This window comes from Sus scrofa, chromosome 16, assembly GCF_000003025.6.
Source record: "Sus scrofa isolate TJ Tabasco breed Duroc chromosome 16, Sscrofa11.1, whole genome shotgun sequence".
NCBI lineage: Eukaryota > Metazoa > Chordata > Mammalia > Artiodactyla > Suidae > Sus > Sus scrofa.
The window spans coordinates 36,390,364-36,415,680 of NC_010458.4; positions in this window are offsets into that span (position 1 = coordinate 36,390,364).

Genomic DNA, 25,317 nt, shown 5'->3' on the forward strand with positions numbered 1-25,317 from the left:
TGTCCAAGTGTTCAATGCTTTTATCACTCTAGAGGATCCTCGTGGAACAGTGATTCTGGAGCCCAACTGCTCAGGCTTGATTCTGGTTGTCAGTAATTAGCTGTATGCTCTAGGGCAAGCCATTCAACTCCTGTGTGTCTCAGTTTCCTCCTGACAGCAGGGATCGCAATAGTACCCCTTTCCAGGGTAGTTGAAAGGATTATGCGAGGTATCTGCCAAGCCTTTGGAATGGTGCCTGGCACAAAAATGAGGTCTGTGTGTGATAGTTACAATTATTGCATCACTTGGGAGTTGCTAATTCTGCTTCCTCAGACTTTTCTTTTAGGGCCTGCCACTGATCACTTTTCTGTTGTTAAATGTCCTGAGAACCCAGTTCTAAGGCATCTTACTTCACCTTTCCCAAGGTTTTACAGTTGATATAGGAGGCAGTCTGTTTTGACTGGCAATGGTTTGGACACTGGAGTCGCAGGTATAGGTTCAAATCCTGTTTTTTTCACTCACTAATTAACCTTGGACATGTTCTTCATTTTCCCTTTATTAAGAGCTTGCTAGTTGCTGCAACTGACAAATCTCCAAAGCACAGGGTGGATCTAGTGGAAGCTTCTGTTTGTAAAGTAAAACAAGCCAACAGGCACTCCTGAGTAGTGGTGAGGTGATGCATGCACCCAGCTTTCCCCTCTTCAGAGTGTGGTTTTGGAGAAGGAAAGAGCATGGAAGACTCTCTGTGGAGGTTTTCAGGGCTGTAACATGGAGTTGTTTATATCCCCTTGGCTCACATTTCATTGTCTAGGATTTAGTCAGATGACCCTACCCCACTTCACAGGAGCCTGAGAAACCTTGTCTGTTGACTGCAGGCATCACAGTGCTACTTCATGTGGGTTTGCGGGTTGGCTGCAGCCTGGCTCACCTGACCTGGACTTGTGTGGGTGGCCTTGGCTCAGGCCCACGCCCCAGAGATTCATGCTGGGGTCCAGGCTTGAAGGGCAGCTGCTACCTGGAGGAAGTTCTTCTCAAAGCGATGGCAGAAACATAGGAGGTGTATTCGTTTCTTAGGGCTGCCAGAGCAAAATATCACAAACTGGGTGGCTTAAAATAACAGAATGTATTCACCTGTAGTTCTGGAGACCAAAAGGCCAAAATCAAGGTATCCGAAGGGCTATGCTCCTTGCGAAAGCTCTAGGGAAGAATCCTTACTTCTCTCTTTCAGCTTCTGATGGCTCCAGGTGGTCCTTGGCTTGTAGCAACAAAACTCCAATCTGTGCCTTTGTTTTTTATGGCCTTCTTCTCTGTAGGGCTGTGTCTTTTTTGTTTCTTATAAGGATCTTAGCTCTTGGGTCCTCCATATTTTAAGATGCTCTCATCTCAATCCTTACCTAAATTTCATCTGCAAAGACCCTATTTCCACCTAAGGTTACATTCTGAGGTTCTGGTTGAACATGAATTTTGAAGGGGGATGCTATTCAGTTCCCTACAGTAGGGTAAGAACAATCAGGCAAGTATATCACATCTGCTCATGATGTCCAAAGCAAGTCATATGGCTAAGCCGAACCCCACCTCCAGTGGGAACAATTGCAGAGTCACTTGACAAAGGTTGTGGACATGGGAGGTGAAGAAATGGGTCAATAATTCAACGTATGACAAAAGCATAGTTTTCCTCCTCTTCAGAAGAAGAGGAGAGTGGTTGGTGATTCTGTAATACTTCTCAGTCTTCCACATCATCATATCTCATGGATGTTGTGATGATTAAATACATGGAAGTTGCTGAGCACTGTATGGGGCACATGGCATGTACTAAATTAATGTTAACTATTGTTATCCTTATAGAACTTCTGTTCCTTTTCTCCTGTTTGCTTCACTTCTCTTTATTAATTCTTATATATCCTCCCCTCTTTTGCTGATTTCCATCAGCAAAAGTAATTTCCCTTTTGTGTAATTCATATAAACTAGAAAAGAAATTCTCCTGCTGATGAATCCTGTTACATTAGAATTTAGAATGAGAGAGTCCTAGTTATCATGAGAGAGAAATATTTAGGACATTCCATATTAAGACAGTGCATAATTGTGGGCACTAAACAAGGCAGACAAATGTTTGACCTCCCTCCTGGAAGGGAGGTTGCTATGGGAGGAAGAATTTGGTGAGGCTTTCACGAAGGCGGTGGGAGTGAAGCAGAAGGACCATTACTTTTGCAGAGCAGAAATGATCCAGCTCAGTTTTGAAGCAAAAGCACATCAGGTCAAGACAACAGAGCAAAGGATGCTGCGTCATCACCCAGCCAGACCTCTTGGCCGAGAGATAAGAATGGGTTCCCCGGGAGCAATTGCACTCCGTTTGGAATATGAGTTGTTCCGTGCTAATGAGTCATATTGCATCGTTTCCGGGATTTGATGCCAGAGAAGGGACTGTTTTCGCATGAAGCCTTTTTATAAAAACTGTTTATTTGGTGAAATCTTTATGTTTAACTTTTGTACCAAAATAATTTCTGAGGGATGACTCACTTCCAACCTACAAGGCGTGCACAGACGTGGCTAATGTGACCTGATATTGATGCTCGCTGTTTTCATTTTAAAGAGCCAGTGTGCAGCTTTTGCTAAGGTCTCAGAGTTTCCCGGGTGAGGGATGGAATCGGAGCTGCAGCTGCCCACCTGCACCACAGCCACTGCAACAACAGATCCAAGCCACATCTGTGATCTATGCTGTAGCTTGCAGCAATGTTGGATGGCCAGGGATTGAACCAGCATCCTCACACAATGTCATTTCTGTAATCCACTGAGCCACAATGGGAACTCCTGTTACATATTATTTTATATATATGTGAACCTACATAATACCAGCAATGATGTTGTTATCCAGGGGTTAGACCCAGATGTCTCAAGTGAACAGGAAATTTATATAAATGAGAGAAACACATGCCTGCATTTAAAGAAAGCAGTTATTACTAACCTCTAGCCCAGTGTTGCCAGAGCTTCTACGTTTTCCAGAGGACCCGAAGAAAATGTATATGAAGTTCTCTAATTTTAGAAATTGGCAATGAGGTCAAATTTTTAAAGTGCTGTGTGGCTAAAGTAGCTGAACGCATCCCTGGCTGGTGGGTCACCAGTTTATAACCTCGGTGCCACAGAGTAAATCTCCGAGGTGCTACTGATGGGGAGATGCCTACATGTACTGGAAGGAGTGGGACACAGAACCAGAGAGGACAAGGGGCATAACAAAGCTGTTTTCATTAAGAAATACAGACTAGAATTTCCCATTGTGGCTCAGTGGGTTAAGAACCTGACTAATATCCATGAGGATGCAGGTTCCATCCCTGGCCTTGCTGGGTGGGTTGAGGATCCAGCGTTGCTTCAAGCTGTGGCAAAGGTCATGGATGTGGCTTGGGTCTGGTGTTGCCACGGCTATGGCATACACCCCAGCTGTGGCTCTGATTCAACCCCTAGCCCAGGAATGGATTCCCTATGCCATAGGTGTGGCCCTAAAAAGAAAGGAAGGAAGGAAGGAAGAAAAACTGGAATCCAGCAATTTATATATTGAGAAAAAACAGGCCTTCTTTAAATATCCACTGATACATGTTTGGTGCTAAAAGACAGTAAGTGGGCAAGTACATAAAAGAATCATAAAATATCTGTGATTACATGGTAACAGGGAATCTGATATAAAAAACAAAACATCTCAGTGGAGATGAAATGAAATAAGGAAATGTAAACAGAAGAGGACCAGGCAGGATGGGGAGTGTCCTATTATTCACAATATTTAAAGAGTTATCACCAATTCTTTAGGAAGAGGAATAAATGTTGGTATCAGAATTCTTTTATACATCTACATAAAGTACCTCATCTGTCCATTTAGGAGGGCCTGCTTTCCGTCTTAGGCCTTTCTGGAGACAAAAGGAGAAAGTGGAGGAAAGTGAACTTGCTAGAGATTTGCAAAATCTTCTTTTTTTTTTTTTGTCTTTTTTTTGCTATTTCTTGGGCCGCTCCCGCGGCATATGGAGGTTCCCAGGCTAGGGGTCAAATTGGAGCTGTAGCCACTGGCCTACGCCAGAGCCATAGCAACGCAGGATCTGAGCCGCGTCTGCAACCTACACCACAGCTCACGGCAATGCCGGATCCTTAACCCACTGAGCAAGGCCAGGGACTGAACCCGCAACCTCATGGTTCCTAGTCGGATTCGTTAACCACTGCGCCATGACGGGAACTCCTGCAAAATCTTCTTAGTGTATTTTGAGGAGAGCAGATTTGTTGTGTGAGAGAAATGGGTAAGTAAGTGAAAGTGGGGATTTTGACTACTGCTGTAGTCCTGGGTATATCCACACCCCCATGATGCTGGAGAATTTCAGTTGTGCTGACCCAATTTTGCTGCCCTGGCTAGAGGCCAGTCAGTTCCCCTTCTTAGATTAAGTGCACACTCCAACCACTCCCTTATCAGGCTCTGATCACCCCATGGCTAGGTACCAGGCAACCAGGGACAATCTCTGAAATGATTCAGACTAGCTAATCCTGTTTACCCTGCCTCGCCTGTTCCTTCCTGTGGAACCATAATGAAGGTGCTTGCCCCTCCTCCCCCTTCCTCTGCCTAGTGACTGACATGGTGCTTTCCCACGTGGCTCCCTGTGGCGTGATGAGGGCGGGGTTCCTCTTTTGGGACCTGTGAATATAATAAGCTATGTTTTCTTTTTTTCTTTTTTCTTTTTTTTAAGCTTTTTTAGGGCTGCACCTGAGGCATATGGAAGTTCCAGGCTAGGAGTCAAATTGAGCTATAGCTGCCAGCCTAAGCCACAGCCACAGCAACACAGGATGCAAGCTGCGTCTGCAACCTATACCACAGCTCATGGCATGCCGGATCCTTAACCCACTGGGCGAGGTCAGAGATCTAACCCATGTCCTCATGGATACTGGTTGTGTTCATTTCTGCTGAGCCACAATGGGAACTCCATAAGCTGTTTTTTCAATGACCATCATCTCTTGATCTGTTGACTTTACCATATGTAAATAATCATAAAACTTATTAAAACAAGTATGCGGACCCTCTGGCTGCATTCCGTCTCTGGGATCATAACTTTATGAGTTTTAAGCCAAAGGGTAGCAAAAAAAGCAAAGATTACCTTGATTGTAGGTATCATGCAGCTTTGCTCTCCTGTGCTATACTGGCTGGCTCCTGGAGGACCAGGGAGGATTGGGAGGGCATTGCTATTTAAACCTACTTTTAGTTCTTATATGGAAGATCAAATTGTTTGTGTCAAGATTTTTTTTTTTTTTTTTTTTTTTTTGTCTTTTTTACCTTTTCTAGGGCTGCTCCCGCAGCACATGGAGGTTCCCAGGCTAGGGGTCTAATCAGAGCTGTAGCCACCAGCCTACACCAGAGCCAAAGTAATGGAGGATCCGAGCCGCGTCTGCAACCTACACCACAGCTCATGGCAACGCTGGATCCTTAACCCAATGAGCAAGGCCAGGGATCAAACCTACAACCTCATGGTTCCTAGTCGGATTCGTTAACCGCTGTGCCACCAAGGGAACTCCAAGATTTTCTTTAAAAGTGTGATTTTTTTTTCTCCTTGGTAGGCTATTTATTTATTTTTTCTTTTTGTCTTTTCTAGGACCGCACCCATGGCATGTGGAAGTTCCCAGGCTAGGGGTCCAATTGGAGCTGTAGCTGCCAGCCTGTGTCAGAGCCACAGCAACATGGGATCCAAGCCGAGACTGCAACCTACACCACAGCTTATGGCAATGTCGGATCCTTAAACCAATGAGCGAGGCCAGGGATCGAACCCGCAACCTCATGGTTCCTAGTTATATTCGTTTAACCACTGAGCCACAACAGGAACTCCTTGATAGGCTTTGTTAAAGATACATTAGTATAAGAACTGTATCAACCACTGCTATTATTTTAATGTATACCATTGCAAAAGTTCATCTACCTTTATACCTTTCTAATTTTCCTTTAATTTTTAAATATTATGGAATGTGGAATATGTACACTGAAGTTCATTTTATTTTACTGTGAGGGTTAGAGACTTAGAGATATCGTATGTCTTCCCCAGAGATGCAAGCCACATGGATGGTTTTGAGCACACCACAAAAAGGTTAAGCCAGAAGCCAACTGAAGGAGTCATTAATTCCTGCAGTCTCCTGCTCATTAGAGCTGTCTCCTGACCTAACCAGCCATAATTAAGGGTCAGGAGATAGTTCCATTACAATCTCTTTTTAATTTGGGATTGTCAGTCAACTTATTTTTGCCTCACTCAATAGAGGAAGCCTATTTATTAAGCTATTAATCAATTTGCTCTTTTAAAAGAGAGCTCATGTCCTTTGTCCTTTTCTAGTGCTTCAGTCTCCATTTTCTCATTTGGAAGCTTATTGTCATGACCTGGCATTTGGTTCAGTAATTTGGAGGAAATTGAAAAGTGATTGGCAATGGGAAAAAGAGACACCAGGCTTCAGAGTGAAGGTTATATTGTGTCATATGGAGAGTGGGTCTCATTATATTAGCTGTCTTGTGAGGGTGGGAGAAGACCTCAATTAGCAAGTGTGTTCGAGGACATGACTCTCTGACTCTATTTCTGAGGTCCCATCTCTTGGCTCTAATCAGAGAAATTTCTGGGAAATTCATGACAAAAAAGACATAATTCTTAGATGTTAATTTGCAGAAATGTCAAGTTTGGGGAGAGATTTTACCAGTAAAAAAATCTAGGAAAACAACCTTCATTATGATGACATTTTCTTTTAAAATATCCACATGTCTATATCCTCCATTGCCTCTCACCTTTTTTTTTGGGCAGGTGGAAGGGGAGAAGCACCAGACGCTTATGGCAATGGTAATGAAAACTTCTTACCAAGAATGCAGAGGGCTGTATGGCCAGGTGTCTGATGACCTGCTTCTCTATCTCATCTCTGCTCTTTGTTAGATCAGTGATCCAAATCGGATGAAGCAGAAGGAACTTGACTGCACAGGGAATTGGCTGCCAAATCCTTTTTCTTGGTTTCACTTCCAATCCTTTGGGCACTTAACCCACTGACTGTATGTATATCTCTCTTTTGCCTTTTACTCCTGAAATTCTTTTATGGAGGAAAAAGAAATAATAAAGATGAACACCTGTTCCATGAATCTCCTCTAATAACTAAAGTTCTTAATGTGAATACAAATGTTTAGATCTTGCAATACTTATTTTCAAAGGGGCAATTTCCACTCTTTATACAGTTGTGATGTCAGTGGATAACATTTTAATCTCTCTGCCTGCAAACACTCAGACAAACAAGAAACGAGCATTTGTGTAAACATCTCTGGAATTTTTAAAAAATATACATGGAGTATACAAATAATGCATAATGAGCTCTCATTTCTAAAGAAAAAGCCAAGCAAAATGATTGTCAATGTGTGTCTCATTACTATTCGTAACATCTGAGCAAAAGGATTAGTTTGGATCAAATTAATGATCCTACAAGTTTAAAATTTTTCTATAACCTGTGTATTTTTAGTACATTGGGATCACTTTTGCTGTTACTTAAACTATGTGCATGCCAAGTCTTATAGTAGAGGGCACCGACTTAAATTATAATATTGTTCCATTGGGAACATACAAGCTGCTTTACAAAGATGTGCTTTGCAATTATCTGCCTTATACTAATTTCCTTTATAATGATCTACTTTGCTACACTCTTTTTAAGGCATTCACTAATGAGCAGAACAATAAAAAAGTTCATAGGCTTTGAAAATTTTCATCTGTCACTCATGGCAAGCCCTACCTTTGTAATCTTTATTTTTCCATATCAGTTGCTATAATTTCTTTCAGGGTATGATTATATACACATGTTATTTCACTTCCATTTTCCTTACTCATTTCAGAACAAGAAATTTTTAACAAAATGACATTTAACGCAACTGAAGGATATCAACTTTGGGGAAAGATGTTATAAACTGCAGAGTAAGGGAATATAATCTTTTCCACTTAATTAAGTCCATATGTATTTTCAAAAGATAAAGCAATTTCACATCGTAAAGGAAAATAAATGTAACTCTAAGAATAGTGTATTTTTTTTTCCTTCCCAGATGGTTCATGTACTATTCTTAGTATGTATTTGATCTTTGGTGTTTTAAGTCTGAGCCAAAGTGAATATTGTCAGCAGCCATCCTCTTAAATGGGTAGATGACTCCCTGCAGGTCTTCAATTTAGTGCAACAAATATTTGTTGATCATCTCTGCATGCAGGGTTGTGATACAGATGAGAGATAAAACCAGTGCTTTCTTTCTGAGAGAAAAGGACACAACAAGAACAAAAGGAATAATAGGGCAATACAGAGTTGATGCTGGGTCTATAACAAGTACTATATTTTATAATGTGGGAAACATTGAGCTGTTACTGTGACACAAGGGAGAATAAGAGACATGGCCTTTGTCCTCTGGGGTCTCACAGAATACTGGGAGATGGGGAGAAGGAGAGCAAGAGAAAGAGTGAAAGAAATTAAATATAGAAATCATATGATTACAAACCATGTGAGTGCTATAAATGAATAGGGTGCTGTGTTGTACAGGGTGACACTGGATCTTTCTTTGAGGAAGTGACATTCAGGCCAAGGTGAAGAATATGAAGGATCTCGGCACATGCAAATGATAACATTTGGAGAGAACTTAACACAAGCACTCTTTCCAAAGGCGCAGGTGAGTTAGAAAATCCATGAAGGGTAGTGTAGCAGCTCAAGGATAGTAACACTGGACTATCCTCTCCATAGGACTGAAAGGGTGAGAGAGCAGATGCAGCCCACAAGGACAGAGCCTCATAGACAGAAGCTGGGACCTTTGTCTGAAGAACCATTTATCCTGAGATGACCCTGTGGGGAAGGAGCTTTGGAGCTAAATGCTACAGCCTCACTCCTGCCCCCTACTGGGGCCTCCTGTTGGCTGAACCTGAGGGGAGGTCCATGGGCAAAGGAGACAGGCCCAGATAGCTCAACATCTTACAACAGAGGCAGAATGGAGAAGGATAGAGAGTAGATCTGGAGGGAAAAGAGGGAAAGGGAAGGCCTTCTTGACAGCAGAAACAAGGATGATCCCCAGCAAGGCCATCAGCCGACCTGGTCCTAATGTTTAGAAGCAGCTCAACCTCTACAAAATGCACTTTCTACACTCCTAAAGATGTGCAAGTTTGGGTGAGTGTTGGATGACAAGTGTGGAGCACAGTGAAAGGCATAAGGCAAGTTCCAATAAATGGTAGTTCAAAACAAGGGAGGAAGCTGCGGGGAGGTGCACTTTGGAGAGGAAGGTGGTGGGTTCCGTCTTTTCTGGTGATGTCCGAGGTGCCCATGGGAGACTTAGAAAGCAATGTCTATCAGGCAACTGGGAACAAGGATCTAGACCTTGGTGATGGCACTTGGGAGAGGCTGTGGTAAGAATCATGGGTGTTTGCTGCAGATTTTCAGACCTCTCTGTTTTAGCCAGAGAAGCCTCAGCTCCTCATAGTTACAGATGTGGGCTCTCCACTGGACAGAGCATACTAGGATAGTGGTGCCCTGGAGGTGAGTTGGAACCCTTTCTTACTGGGAACTCTTATGCCAAAACAGGATTGTGTTCTTTGGTTGTTCTCTCCGGAGATTATTGCCTAGAGCTTGGCTTGTTCTTTTTTGTTATTGCTGTATTTATCCATTAGATGGTGTGGGATTTTTTAAGCTTGTATTTCGTTTTTTTTTTTTTTTTTTTTTTTTTACCCATGCCCTTCTTATTGCCAATTACTATGTAAGGTCACAAGGGTGAGCATTACAAAAAGCAATGTGGCAGATCAGAACAGTTTCATTTGGGATCAGATTCAGGATCTGTCTGCAGGGCAGAGGTTCCTGGAGGAATCTGTGACCTTCAGAGGGTACAGCAGGCCCTAACAGTCATGGGGAGGATCCAAGGCAGAGGAACCCCATGGATATGTATGAGTGTGGTGTCATGTTTAGGATGTAAGCTGCCTATTCTAAGGAGTCATTTGTAGACTTTACACACATTTTTTTTTCTTTTTAGGGTCGCACCCACTGCCTATGGAGTTTCACAGGCTAGGGGTCAAATCAGAGCTGTAGTTGCTGGCCTACACCACAGCCACAGCAATGCAAGATCTGAGCCACATCTGCGACCTACACCACAGCTCACGGCAACACTGGATCCTTAACCCGCTCAGTGAGGTCAGGGATTGAACCCACAACCTCATGGTTCCTAGTCGGATTCATTAACAACTGCACCACAACAGGAACTCCCGACTTTACACACATTTTAGTTTAATGTATCCAATGAGTGATTGAAAAGTAATACCTACTGCTAAGAATGATGTGAACTTAGGTGATATAAGAGAAAAGTCATTCCTAAAAGAAATCAGTGTAGGGGAATAACATTTAATAACAGGATGGATGTGTTAGTTTTTATTGCCACTTCTATAAATGACCACACGCTTACTGGTTTAAGACAACACACATTTATTATCTCATAGTTCTGTAGGTCAGAACCCAGTGTCATGCACTTAAAGGACTGAGGTTCCCATTTTCTTGCGAGGCCTTTGCCAGGGGCCCTTCTCAGCTTCTAGAGGCCACATACATTCTTGGCTTATGGCCCCCTTGCTCTGTCATAAATGCCAGCAATGGCAGATGGAATCCTCCTCACACTTTGAGTCCCTCTGACCTCCTCTACCTCATCTCTCCTACAGTATCTCTCTGAGAGACTTTTCTGCCTTCCTCTTCTGCTTTTCAAGATTATGTGGTGATATTGGGCCCACCTGGATAATGAGGAGCCTCCCTTATTTTAAAGTCAGCTCACTGGCAACCTCAACTCCACAGTGGTAGTATCTAGATTAGTGTTCGATTGACCAGCCAGGGATTGGCGATCTTGGGGACCCACCTTTGGAACTCTGCCTACTGCAGTGGGTTACCTAGCAGCTGCCTCCCCCGTGGGTCTCTATAGAACTTTGGAAAGTCTCTTCTGTTTATAGAGCTGGAGATGCTGATCTATAGCACATCTGCAGCAATGAAGAAAATACTCCAGTGTGTGTGTGTGTGTCTGTGTGTCTGTGTATGAGAGAGAGACAGAGAGAGCATGACAGACAGAAACAGAGCAAAAGCATTCTCTTCTTGGAGTTGGATGGGAGGATTGGCCTAGTTGTTGGGATGCTTTCCTGGATTTAGAGAAAGGTCAGGCAGACAGGGTCAGCACGAGCACAAATCTGCATCTGATGAGGTTAGTAGAGGCAAGAAATGCAGCAAAGAAGACTGGATGTTGAATTTTGGGGATTAGTTCCTGGATGTGTTCAGGTGCTCTGGGCTGACTTGTGTCTTTTAAAATTCACATGTTGCAATCCTAACCTCAGTACCTCAGAGTGTGGCTGTATTTGGAGATAGGGTCATGAAAGAAGAAATTAAGTTAAAATAAGGTGGTTAGGGTGGGCTGTAATCTGACTAGTGTTCTCTAGGAAGAAGCCACAGGGATATGAGCAGGAAGATCGTGTGCAGGCTCAGGAGAAGGTGGCCATCTACCAGGCGAGGAGAAAGACCCTGACCCTGCTGACGCCTTGATACTGGGCTTCTAGCTTCAGAATATCTGTGTCTTAAGCCACATGGTCTGTGATATTTTGCTATGGCAACCCAAGAAGATGAATGTAGGAGGTTTTGTTTATACAAGGGAGGCCAAAGGTCCCCAGCAGAAAAAAGCCTGTCTTTCCAGCACATAGCAAATCCTCTTCCTTCTGGTGGCAGCTGAGCCTCTGCTAGCATGGCCCTGGAGAGAACCTTCTAGTGTCTGCTCATGTCCACTCTGATCCCTACCCCAGACACCCCTCATGGGTATTTGGGGTGATGGCACTGCTGGGCGGTAGGGGGTGGAGACATGGGCTCCTTCTGCTGATTTTGGGGCCAGCCCAGAGGAGGGCCTGGGCAGCAAGCTCTGTGTATTCAGTCTCTCTCCTTATGTCCTCCTTCAGGGTCCTGCACCCTGCAACAGGGTGATTCTGTCAGGGGGCCTGTTGGACTCCTTGTTTTGGAAAAACAGGAAAACTGGGGGGAGGGGGAGGTCAGGTGATACAGGTGCTTGTCCCAACGTTGCAAGTAATTAGAAATTTTACCTTGGACAGCTTACTACTTTTCTTCATGTGTCAAATGAGATGGTTGGATTCCACGATTCTGTGTAGTTCTGTGAATCATTAGTAGACGCGGACACCCTAGGCGATCTAAAATATGGAATCTGAGAAACACCACCGTAAGATGGTGACATTCAAACTCTAGCTTCTCTTCCTGGGAAGTGTGAAGAACTTCATGACTTCCACTGAGCTGGCGCTTCTGTCACTGCATGTCATGAAGCTATTCATTTGTTTAGCTAAAAAGAAAGATTTCACAATAACCCTCTTTTTGGACAGGATTAAAGTTCAACTCAAGAAATCTCAGAGATTGGCTATTAATTTGCTTTCTATTTTTAACCACACTTCATTCCAGAGAATAATGTTTTCCTCTGTGTTTGAGTGGGGCTATAGAAACAGAATTTAGCCATGAAAACATGCTTCTCCAAACCCCCACACCGGCCTAATGAGCACCTACCCTGCAGGGCCTGCCCAAGTTCAAGTGGTGGACCTCTCAGAATGTTACATTTTCATCTGTTGTTAATTATTGTGCTATGTATCCAAATTCCTGAAGTCAGATGTTTTGTGTTAGGACATTGAATTTTCATGTCCAGTAAACAGTTGTATGTACATCCCCTGAATGTGTGTAGTAAACAGAATGATTTCCAACTTCCTGTAAAATAAGCTTATTTTAAATTTGAAAATGCTTGTGGGGGCAAAAAGGAACCTGGGCACAATGACAAGGTTTGGTTTTTACCCACCTTCCTTAGGATTTACTGGGGCCAGGCTGAGAGCATGAAGTGCAGGGTCCGGATATGAAACCAGAGTTCTTGCTTGGGCAAAATTTTCATTAGCTTCAGTCTGTTCTCTAATTGGAATGTGAAAATATCTTTTGAGCAACATCCAGCCCAATTTTATTAGTTTGGCAGGCCATTTTACCCTAATGAAAATTGAGCAAAACATGCACCTTTTGACATCTAAAATTTTTTACCTCCAGACCGTGAATTTCTTTGGAAAAATCTATATTTCTTGGATGAAATTATGAATTTGGGGGCTCTCACAGACCCACATGTATAATTTGTAATTGGTCACATATTTCATAGTTGCTCATCTTATATTTATTGATACTATTCCAGGTTTTCCCCAATCCTTTTTTTGGGGGGGGATGGGGTCACAGTTAAATGGGTCTCAAAGATTTTAAGGAAAAGTTTAAGAGAAAGCTGTGATTTCCAGGGAATCCAAAAGTAAACATTAAAAAGGTAAGAATTTAGTGTAATTAGGGGCAAATTTGAAGAGTAGGGGAATAAAGAGAATTAGCCATTTGCTATAGCAACAAGAGGAAAAATAGAAAATGAAAAGCTTTTCTCTGGCCTCACGTACCATTGAGAGCAACATTAAAGAGGGGGCATAGGTCTGAAAAAATAAGGTGTTTTACTTGATCATAAGTTACTAAATTGAAAATTTTGACTAGAGCCCCAAATGGCCCTAACTTAACAGAATTTTGCCACCCTATATATGTGCATGTGTGCATACACGTGGGGGAGAGTGTACATATAAAGAACTAATTAGAATGCAAAACGGAGTGAAATGTATTAACTTGAATGACAAACTGATTGGCAAGAGGCAGAGGGGAGGTTTGTTGATGGTTTGGGCTTCCCTATGGAAATGCCATTTTATCGGGACCTTGAAGAATGAGTAGTTTTTGATATAGATAAATTAATAGCAGTAACAATGACAGAAACTAACGTTTGAACATGTTGGATATTGTGCTAAGCTCTTTTCAAAGTATCTTCTCGTAAACCTTGCATAACATTTCAAGAATTTTTCTTTTTTCCTGCAAGGCAGTGAAGAGACATGTTAGACTTTTGCATAGAGGGGTAATGGGATTTGACTAGTGATGGTAAGTAAGTGTGGAGGTGGCCTGAAGCACGTGAAGGGAGAAATCTGAGGTCAGGGGAGTAGTCACAAAGCACCTGTGGCACACAGGTGTGATGACAGGTGAAGACCCAAGGCGAGGTGAGTGGGAATAGGCAAGGGATGATGTGGGAGACGTTGTGGGAAGAGGAACTGGCTGGATGTTCTAACTGCTTGTGTCTGGGAGTGAGGAGAGAGAGGTTTAGTTTCCAGTGTTTGGAATACAGCGATGCCATTGATCTAAGAACCTGGGAGGAAGACTGTGTATTAGGTTGGAAGCATGTTGAATCCGGGGGTGGGGTATAACATCCCGATTGATATGTCCAGTGGAAATTTAGAAAATCTTTGTCCAGGGCAGGGTAAGAAAATTTGGCAGATACAACATAGAGGTAATGGTTGAAATCTTGGAACAGAAATAGGACAAAAGCAAGGAAGACCAAGGCTAAATCTCTAAAGAATACCCAGTTTTAAAGAAGGAGATTGAGGAATAGAAATCAGAAAGAAAAGACTTAAAGGGAATGGTCAGGAAAGGCCTTCCCCAGATCATCCTGGATTCCAAAGGAGAGAGTTTCAGGAGGGAAACATCATCAAGAATGAGAGCCATGTGTATAGCATGAATACTGAGAAATATTATTGGATCAGAGCAGAGTTTCTCAAATCTTTTAGGATCAGGACCCCTTTCCTCTTAAAAGTTATTAAAGACCTTGTCTTAGCTTGGGAAGCTATAACAAAACTCCATAGACTTGGTTAAACTACAGACATTTATTTCTCACAGTTCTGGAAGCTGTGAAATCCTAGACCAAGGTGCCAGCACATTTTTTCCTGGTGAGGACTCGCTTCCTGTCTTGTAGACAGCCACCTTCTCTCTGGGTCCGTCTGTGGCAGAGAGAGCGAGGGCTCTGGGTTCTCTTTTCTTTTCTACCTTCCTCCCTCCCTTCTTTCTTTCCTTTCCCACACTGGCTGCCTACGGAAGTTCCCAGGCCAGGAGTGGAATCTGAGCCGATGCTGTGACCTATACCACAGCTGCAGCAATGCCAGATCCTTAGCCTGCTACACCACAGCAGGAACTCCCTCTCTTCCTTTTCTTATAAGGATGCTAATCCCCTCATGGAGACCCCACCCTCATGACCCCACTTAAATCCAATTACCTCCCACTGGCCCCACCTCCAATACTAACACCTCTGGGGTTAGGGCTTCAACATGTGAATTTCCAGGGAAACAAACATTCACTCTGTAACAGATTCCAAAGAGTTTTGTTTACCTACTGAGTTTTATCTACTGATATTTACTATGTAAAAAGGAGAACTGAGAAGAAAAATTAAAGTAATTAATTACTTAAAAATAATAACTCACTACACGTTGACATAAAATAAATTTTATGGAAAACTTTATTTTACAAAGCCAAATCAGTGAGAAAAATGGTATCCTTTTACATATTTTGCAAATCTCTTTCATGTCTGGCTTCATAAAAGACAGCTTTTTAAAACTGCTTCTGCATTCAATCTGTTGCCATGTTACACATCATGGAACCTCTGAAAAATGCAACTGTGTGTTCAAAGAGAATGAGAGTGAAAGAGCACCCCACTGTTTTGACTAGTTAGTTCTATTTCCAACCCAATAGTTCTATTTCAGGTGCTTGCTTATTTCCCTCATTAGATTTCAGACAATTTGTAAAGATTTCCTTTACTTTTTGGACTTTGTTTTTGGCTCGTTGGCCCTCTTTAACTATAAATTCCACAAGGGGAGGGAGTGCATCTTAAATCTGCCTTGCCCATCACCATTTCACGGTAGCTTGTGCTCAGCAGATGCTCTGTATAAAATGATGGACTGAATGGAGTAAGTGGACTGAGGTAAACATAGCAAAAGGAGAGTTGAGTGTACCGGTTGGTGAGTGCCAGGGAGGAGGTTAGGAGCAGCAGAAGTGATGTTGAGAGAGAATTTTCCTGATGCTCTAGAATCGGCAGTAAGAATCCATAGCTGAAAATAGAGCCCTGGTGCCACACCCTCCATGCCACCCCCAGGCCTGCAGAAGGAAAACCCTGGGAAGGGAGGGCCGAGTTGGTGGGGGGGGGGGAGAAAGAGAGAGAGAGAGAGAGAGAGAGGTGTGGCAGAGTTTTTTATGGTGAGTGAGCCTGTCTCTCCCCTCCCTGTGATGGTGGATGAGCTGCGAGTGCTCCAGCCACCCTCCCGGATCTGAAGAAATCACTCGGACTGAACATGTCTGTAGGACAGGAAGATTGGGTGTCCTGAATGGGTGTTTGCTAAAGAACAACTTGCAGCTGCTGTTGGCACAGAGGAGCACATGTGCTGGGGGCTTTGGGGAGAGGAAGACGTATGTCCCCAAAGGAAGGGAAGGGATGTCCTTGAACATTTGACTAATGCTGCTCCTCATCTGGGGACTTCTGAACCTGATGCTCCTGTAGAAGTGTGTATAATCAGGGTGGGAAGGAACTGGGGCATAATTTCTGGGAGAAAGGGTAAAAAGGGTAAGGAATGCTCCTTATGGCTCCAAGTCCTTCAGAGAGTCCCAAAAGGACATCAGTGATTCCTGTAACTGCATAGGAAGAAGCACTGAGGTTCAAGAGTTAGGTTGTAGGGTTACCCTGATGTCCACTGGCCCAGGTGAGGTGATGCTCCACCCTCACTGATGTGGGAAAGGGCTGAGGTGAAGCTGAACAATGCCTAACACACAGACACACGCACACACACATGCACACACCCCTCTTGTCAATACTGCCTAATCAGTAGATGGAACAACACTAAACCCAAGCAAAGTGGGGGTACTTGTCTCCACCCCTGGACTGTCTGCTAAGATAACCTTTCCTCCCTGTATCTTCCGGCCCCTGTCTCTGAAGGGAATAGCCCCAGAAGGAAAAATGGAGGTGGGGAAAGATATGCTCCAGAACGGAGTTCCCATTGTGGTGCAGTGGTTAACAAATCCGACTAAGAACCATGAGGTTGTGGGTTCGATCCCCGGCCTTGCTCAGTGCGTTAAGGACCTGGTGTTGCTGTGAGCTGTGGTGTGGGTTGCAGACGTGGCTCAGATCCCGCATTGCTGTGGCTCTGGCGTAGGCTGGTGGCTACAGCTCCGATTGGACCCCTAGTTTGGGAACTCCATATGCCATGGGAGCAGCCCTAGAAAAGGCAAAAAGACCAAAAAAGAAAAAAAAAAAAAGGTATGCTCCAGAATTAGATGACCCCTCACCTCCCCTTTTAGGGAGCTGGAGTGAGAGGGGGAACAAAGGGACAGACTACACCCTCTTCCTGACCAAGTCTCCTGAACCCCAACATGGAGAAGATTTTGAATCAGATGTGGGGCTTAGCGTTTTAAACAGAATTGGACTTTTAATATTTTCAAGTGATCAAAAATTTTGAAATGTGGGAAGTGGGAAGTGTGGTTGAAAGCATAAATTAGAGAAAAATAAAACCATTTCATGTTAGTGCCTTGCTGAATTAATATGTCTTAAGGAGCCAGTTATAATGTGCTCAAATTCAGGTTCTATCAGCTTCTAAGTACCCCATGGACAGTGACCATCACTGTTTTAGTAATTTTGCTCCTCAGCATCAGTTAGTGATGCCTTACATATAATTGGAACCCAGTAGGTACTTGTTAGGTTGAGTGGCACATTTCTATTCGGGGAAATCAAGAACACAGAAGGCTCAGTGGAAAGGGTTGTATAATACGTATTCCTTTAGCCCTGACCTCCCTTAGTAGCAGACCCAGGAGTGACACAGAAGGGCAAACAGCCCTGATGACCAGTTCCCCATTAGTTTTATTCTTTATCCTTTTGACTATTTCCTCCTTCTGGATGTAACAGTAAGAGTAATCAGGCCAAAGAGAACAGCAGGTGAGGTCAAGATAGGAAGCACACACATGCCTGGGGGTAGAGTCAGGTTTTAGGAAAAGAAGCCTATGGGGGATGGGAAGGCAGGTGGAGAGAAGGTCATGGGTGTAGAGTTGACTATTAACGGAAAAAGTTGGTTCTTGTTTTGTTTCTTTAGGTATACAATGGGGACTATACTGTCCTTCTCATGAAGTTTACTTGAGAATTGTGCTACATGTTTAATAGCCCAGAGGATGTATTTACAGAAAAAACTTGGCAGTGATAGTTTTAAAATGGCCTTCCTGTTGCTGGAAATCATCATAGACATGTTTGGATAAGGAGAGCTAGAAATGATGCAGTCAACAGCTTTTCAATGTGATATTTCCAAATCTAATGACCGATTAGGGAGGCCTGATACAATCCACCAGTTTCCTTGAAGCTCCAGACCCCGGGGAGAACTACGCTCAGGATACTTAACCCCTGGGCTGAGGACAAAGGCTGAAGTGCTGGGGTTTGGAGATATATCGACTGTTGCAAATGGGGGAAGATGACTGTGACCAGATCTGTGCTTCATTTTCTGCTCTCTGCACCAGAAGGATGGGTAACAGCGTAGTTCATGCTCGAGTGTCCCAGACGCAGACAGTGGTGGCCTTTAAATTGAGCCAGTGTTGAAAGGCAAATAGTATCAACTAGGAGTGTTTGATTTAGGCCTAGGGTAATCAGATTAAAAAAAGATGCTCAGTAAAATTTGAATTTCAGGGGGAAAAACTGTAATTGCAATGTATACATGTAAGGATAACCTGACCCCCTTGCTGTACAGTGGGAAAATAAAAAAAAATTAAAAAAAAATAAATATGGCAATTAAAAAAATTTGAATTTCAGGTAGACAAAAAAAAAAAAAAAAAGTTAAGTGTAAGTATGTCCTAGGCAACCTTTAGAATGGACTTCTACTTAAAAACAAAACAAAACAAAACAAAACTGCTCTTTATCTGAAATGCAACTGAATATCCTCTGTCTTTATTTGGCAACTCTGTTTGGGAGTGAGTCTCAACACTGAGAAGTTGCTTTTCTCTTTTCTTAAATCAAACCAGAATCTGGGCAACAGTGACGGAAAAACGAACTTACCTTCAAAAGTGTGGGTTGTGTCTGAAGAACTTCTGTGTGTATCAAGCTGAGAACTGGCAGTTTGCAGACATGTAGGTTGAGCCTTACTTTGCATTTATACAAGTAATTTTTTAGTTGTTGTAAAGTATACATAGCATAAAATTTACTATTTTACCCTTTTTTAAGTGTACAATTCAGTGGTATTAAGTGTATTCATATTGTTGTGCAACCATCATCACTGTCCATCTCCAGAACTTTTCTTCCTTCCCAATCTGAAGCTTTGTACTCATTAAACAGTAATTCTCCATTCTCTCCCCTGCACCCTCCTGTCTCTGGCAAACACCATTTTACTTTCACTTCTATCAGTTTGACTATTCTATGTCCCTCATATAAGTGGAATCATGTAATATTTGTCCTTTTGCTTCGGGCTTATTTTACTTAGCAGTGTCTTCAAGGTTCATCTTTGTTGTAGCAAGCAGTCCTTTTTTAAGGCTGAGTAATATTCCATTGTGTATATATATCACATTTTATTTTTCCTGTCATCTGTCAGTGGACACTTGGGTTGTTTCCATGTTTTAGTTATTCTATGTTTGAACTTTCTGTACAAATATCTGTTCAAGCTCCTGCTTTCAGTTTTTGAGTATCTACCTAGAAGTGGAATTGCTAGATCATATAGTAAGTCTATGTTTAATTTTTTGAGGAACCACCATGCTGTCTTCCAGCAGCTGCACCATCTTGCATCCCCACTGTCAGTGCATGAGGGTTCTAATTTCCCCACATTCTTGCCATTACTTTTTCTTCTCCTCTTTCTCCTCCTCCTTCTCTCTCTCCTCCTCTTCTTACTCCTCCTTCTTTTCTTCCTCCTTCCCCTATTCCTCTTCCTCCTCCTTTTGCTAACAGCCATCTTAATAGGTGTGTATAGACATATATTTTTTCTTTTTTTTCCACTGTGCAACCCACTTCAATGTCTGCAGCCTGTGTGCACAGAGGCCAGGCAATAGTTTGGGGCCACAGTGCACTCTGGCTTAGGGCACTATGAGATACAGATAATGTTTAAGAATGGTTTGTTACTTCTGCTATTAGTTTAAACAAGAACCAGTCATTTTTTTCTCCCTCTGGAATCACAGAGATTTTTGGCACTGATGCATTTCTAAAATATTTGGTTACAGATTTCCCAGTGGTGCTTTTAAACTGGCTCTGAAGGCACTATCAAAACAGGAGTTACAGGCGTTCCCCTGTGACGCAGCAGGTTAAGGATACGATGTTGTCTCTGTGGGTTGGATCCACAGCCTGGCACAGCACGTTAAGGATCTGGCATTGCTGCAGCTGTGGCATAGGTGGCCACTGCAGCTCATATTTGATCCCTGGCCAGGAACTTCCATATGCCATGGGTGTAGCCATTAAAGAAAAAAGAAAACAAAAGGAGTTATAGAAAAGTTTCAAACAATGATATCAGGGCATGGCATGAATTTCTTTATGTAAGTTCTGGTTTGTTTGCTGAAATACACACTCATACTCAAATGTGCCTCAGGATTTTATAGTCATACCTCATAGACCCATACTAAGGAGTCTGGATAGATTCTGGGAATCTAGACCTAGAACTTTTTCTTGGATATTATTTCCTAAGATATTATGATTTTCAGGGTGGCAGTATCAGAAAAAGGAGTGAGCTGAATTCAAAGTTGAAATAGAATTTGCTTTCTCCTAAATCTAATTATTAACCACCTTTCAGAAAATAGAAGGTGACTGTTCCTATGGCAACAGAAGCCTTAAAGCGGGAAAGCATTCTGCAGCCTGGCATTTTTAGCCAGCCCTGCACTGATCCAGCGAGCTGGTGAGGGAAGTAAGACCCAGGGCCAAATATAGCATCTCTGAAGTGGAGGCAGGGAACCCTCACTTCCCTGCTCTCCTTTCTTCACAGTTCTTGGAAAGATAGGGATCTGGGGCAGGTGTCCTGCCTGTCCTCCAGCCTCCCCCAGACCACTTTCCCAGCAGCCTAGCGTGTGTGTGTTTCTATGTCTATTCCATCATGCTCATCTCTCTGCAAATCCAGATTCGCTTTCTTCATATTGTCAATGAACCATTCAAGGTGTAATTTTATCTCAGAATTGAATAATGCCTGAGGAATAAAAAAGGTTCTGTTATTAAATGTCTTTTGAGTGGGGCTTTTTGGGTTGTTTTTTAAGTGAAGGTCACATTTTCTTAGCTGTTCTTTATTTTAAAAATGTTTCTCATGGGTGTATTCTTCTGAATCTGGTAGTTTTATTTTCACTGGTATTAATAGCACTTCTAAGTTTTGTTTCTTTACTTCTAAGTGAACGATCTGAGTAGCCTGCTTGCAGATTCCCTAGTTACAAATGCCATGTTATTTTTAGTACCCTCAGCACTACTAGATAAATTCAATTTCAAATTATATGTGTGGGGTTGGACTCATCACTTGCTGTATATTTTGAATGTCATAAGCAGACAGTAATATGAATAATTGCATACTCAGCATACAGGGACACAGTTATTACTGTTGAATCAGACTTTATGCCAGAACTGATCTGATGTGTCAGGGCTGTGCCTAACAGGCACTCAGTAAATACCCATAAGGGTACAGGGCCATCATAAATGATTGTCAGTGACCTTAGGTTTATCCAGAAATGTTAATTCTCCAACATCTACGGTTAATCATGCATTTTTCCTGAAATCATGCAGACATAAAAGTTGATACATGCAACATGAAAGACAAGTGACATCTTTCTCTCTTTCCCTTTCTGCTTGCCCTCAACAGAACATACATACTCCAGAAGCCCTTTTCTCTGGTAAAGACAAAGATCTTGAGTTTGACTTTTCAAATGTCAGGGTGTTTTGACCGTAGAGGTAGGAAAGAGAGCCTGAAACTGTGATCCTGAGTCCAGTTGAGGGATGGGAACACACCATGCCTCTCTTCTCTTCCACTCCAAACTCTCACAGTTTAGTCTAAAGGATAAGACTGAAATTTTAACATGAACTTGATGGAGTCTTAAAGAACTGAAGTCAATCCATTTTTATGACTGTGACTGAAAAGTTATCAATCCGTGTGGGGTACCATTTCAGGAGCCAGCAGGAGCTCCTTCAGGGCTTGATGGAGTGTTGTTAGTAGCAGTTACCGGCAGTGGAATTGAATCACGTTTAAATCTAGAATGTTGAGACTTTTTAAAACTAACCTCTTTGTATTCCTTTTTTTGGGTTCACCATGTCTTACCTGAAAAATCCCTTAGAGGTACATCTAGTTATTTTCTGTTCTTGGCCAACCATCCTTGAAGGACTAATCCCAGGGCTTGAGGAATTCCAGGCTGTGGAAACACTGGGATGAAGCATTGCTGATAAGATAAGAGTCTCTGATTCTGAGAAATAAAGCTCAATTTATTAAACTTGTCTGGCAAGTGAACCCTGCCTTTAGGAACACTGTCTCCTCAAGCTTGAACAGAGCTTATATATGTTGCTAGGAAAGCACAGACGATTCTAATTAACAGAAGTGGTGACAAGAATACTGCCTGACTCCTAGACTAAAGCAGGGTTGCTTTAACACACTCAGCATTCCATCTGTCTTAGGTTAAAGATGGTTTATTTTGGCCTTGCAGTTCTGATATGATTTCAAACAGCCAAGTTTCTCAGTACTATGTCCTTGATGCTGGTGTGATTTAAAGAACAAGGCTCTTAAGGTTATGTCCTAGATGCTTGCTAGCAGAACTATTTTATAGTTTTATTCAGTGGGGGTTGGTGTGCAGGGGAGGAGGAGGGCGCCAGCTGTGGGTGGTGGGAGAGAGCAGAGGGAAATGTGTTGAAAATAGATCCTGGATTGTGGCCACATATAAGTACTTATGCTGAACAGAGGGGAGGATGCGAGTGCTGCCTGAATGCAGGGACTGTCCGACCTCCATTGCTTCCCCCAGGCTTAGCCTGGTATCAAGCACAGAGCAAGCACTCTTTAAATACCTGCGGAATGAATTTATGGTGGAGGAATATGAAGAAAACAGTCTTATAGGAGAGCAGTTTCGGACAGTGGGGGTCAAGGCCCCGAGGCTGCGACTGGGAGTAGATGAGCACTCAGGTTCTCTGACCCCCAGTAATTCTGGAGGTAGATCTGCTGACCCCCTTGCCTCTAGCTCAGTCACCCCAAGTGGTGATTGAGAGCCAGCCCAGCTTTGCTCTCACGGTGGAGTAGGGGTGAGGAGTGGAGAGAGAGAGAAGTGAAATGGCAAGAGGAACTTCCATAGGCCATGGGCGAGGCTCTAAAAAGACAAAAAAAAAATTAAAAAATAAAATCAGGTTTTCAAGTTCTGTTACTGTTTTTTGTGACACAAGGAAAGAATGGAGATATGAAGAGTCTGGTTGGAACTCATGATGGAAAATGAGGGAGACAGCCCCTCCCCCCCTTCCACCATTTGTTTTCAGAGGCTGTGCTGGGACACTTCACAGACATGATCAAGGGTCCTCACTTTCATGTCCTTACAGCAGGGGTAATCATCTCCCCATTAGAAATGAGGAGTCTGGGCTTGGGGGGACCATGTGTCTCCCCTGGGCTCACACAGCGTGGCTGGGCCAGGTCTCTGCCCCAGAGCCTCTTCCCTCCATGCAGGGTGGCTGCCCAGGCCTTGCTCTCCAGTGCCCTCCCCTCTCTGAGCCATCCTGGTTACTGTGCGGCTGCCTGAGGAGAAAGCTGACAGGCCAGGTGGGACCCCGAGAGGCCTTTGCCAGGTTTCCTGAGCCTGATGGTGGGCAAGGAGGACGAGGTTTTCCTTCTGGACACATTGGCTTTGGGGGCCTCAGAGGCCTGCCTTTCCAGAGCTCTGGTTGCTTCTCCCACAGGGTGGGACACAGGGTCAGCAGAAACCTGAGGAACCAAACTCTTCATATCTCCATTCTTTCCTTGTCTCACAAAAAAAGTAACAGAACTTGAAAACCTGATTTTATTTATTTATTTTTTTTGTCTTTTTAGGGCCTTACCCACAGCCTATGGAAGTTCCCAGGCTAGGGGTCAAATCAGAGCTACAGCTGCCAGCCTATACCACAGCCACAGCAACGCCAGGTCCAAGCTGTGTCTGCAACCTACCCTGCAGCTCATGGCAATGTCGGATCCTTATCCCACTGAGCGAGGCCAGGGGTTGAATCTGCATCCAGTTCTTTACCGCTAAGCCATGATGGGAACTCTGAAAACCTGATTTGAAAGTTGACCTGAATGAGAGGCCATGAGGGATATGGGGACTACTTTGACTTACCAGATATAAAAGAATGCCAGAAAGCTATAAAACTGAACAATAGTAGAATATTTTTCAATGGCTATTTGGTAGTATTTATCAAAATTGACAATAAGCAGGAATTTTATTTCTAAGAGCTGTTTTATGGAAATACTTAGTGGATGTAAAAATAATGTGCTACGATGTTCATTGCAGCATTATTTGTAATAGTTTAAAAGTTGAACTGCCATAAAGTTACATCAGTGCAGTAGTATTATATTACTTTAGCTTATTTTATTATTTTTAGTGTAGTATTAATTTAATAGTATCCTAAACTAATTGGGATATGTCATTGTGGAATACTAAGGAGCCAGTAAAAGGAATATGCCGACTTAAAAAGATCTGAAACATATTGGCAATGAAGGGATGGAAAAAAACAAACAGCGAAATAATATTCTGTGTTTAGGTTATAAACACATTGGAAAACATTTGGAAGTATACACAAATGGATTTCAGTGATTAACTTTGCAGAGAAAAAGTCAAGGAAGAGTCATTTTTCACTTGACACACTTCTTCGTGGTTCTACTCTTTTATAATGAGCATATTCATATGCTGTTTTGTGTAACTGAAAAATAATAACATGTGGAAAACAGAACCTGGTGATTGGGCAATAAGAGGAACAGATGAGTTCAAAGTAAATTCAAGGTGACACCTAGAGGTGAATTGACCCAAAACTTCATGGACTAGATAGAACCCATTGCTCTCATTGGTGCAGGCCACCCATTTGAAGGCAGAAGGTCCCTGGTCAAAGTGTGGCTTAAATTTTTTGTGCTCAGAATGACCATAGTGCCCTAAAGTGTTTTGAGAGATGTTGAGAACCATTGCTTTATTGTGATCAGACTGACTATGATCTTAGCAGCTATTATCAAAGAAGTATTACATTGGAGAAAGAAAAATAAAAGGAAAAGTTGGGAATGCAGTAAGCTCCAGCAGAAATTAGCAAGGCAGTATCCACTGGGAAAGTATCAGGGGCTTGTGCCAGCCTTTGAGATAGGTGAGAAGAAAGCTTCCTTTCAGAGCTGCAGTGAGACAGTTCTGTTTTCAGGCAGAAAACGGGCTAGACTACTTACATGCCCTAATGGCTTGTTGTGAAACACTAAAGCATTATAGAAGAATGCAGCCCAGAAAGGAATCTTTCCCCTTCATCCC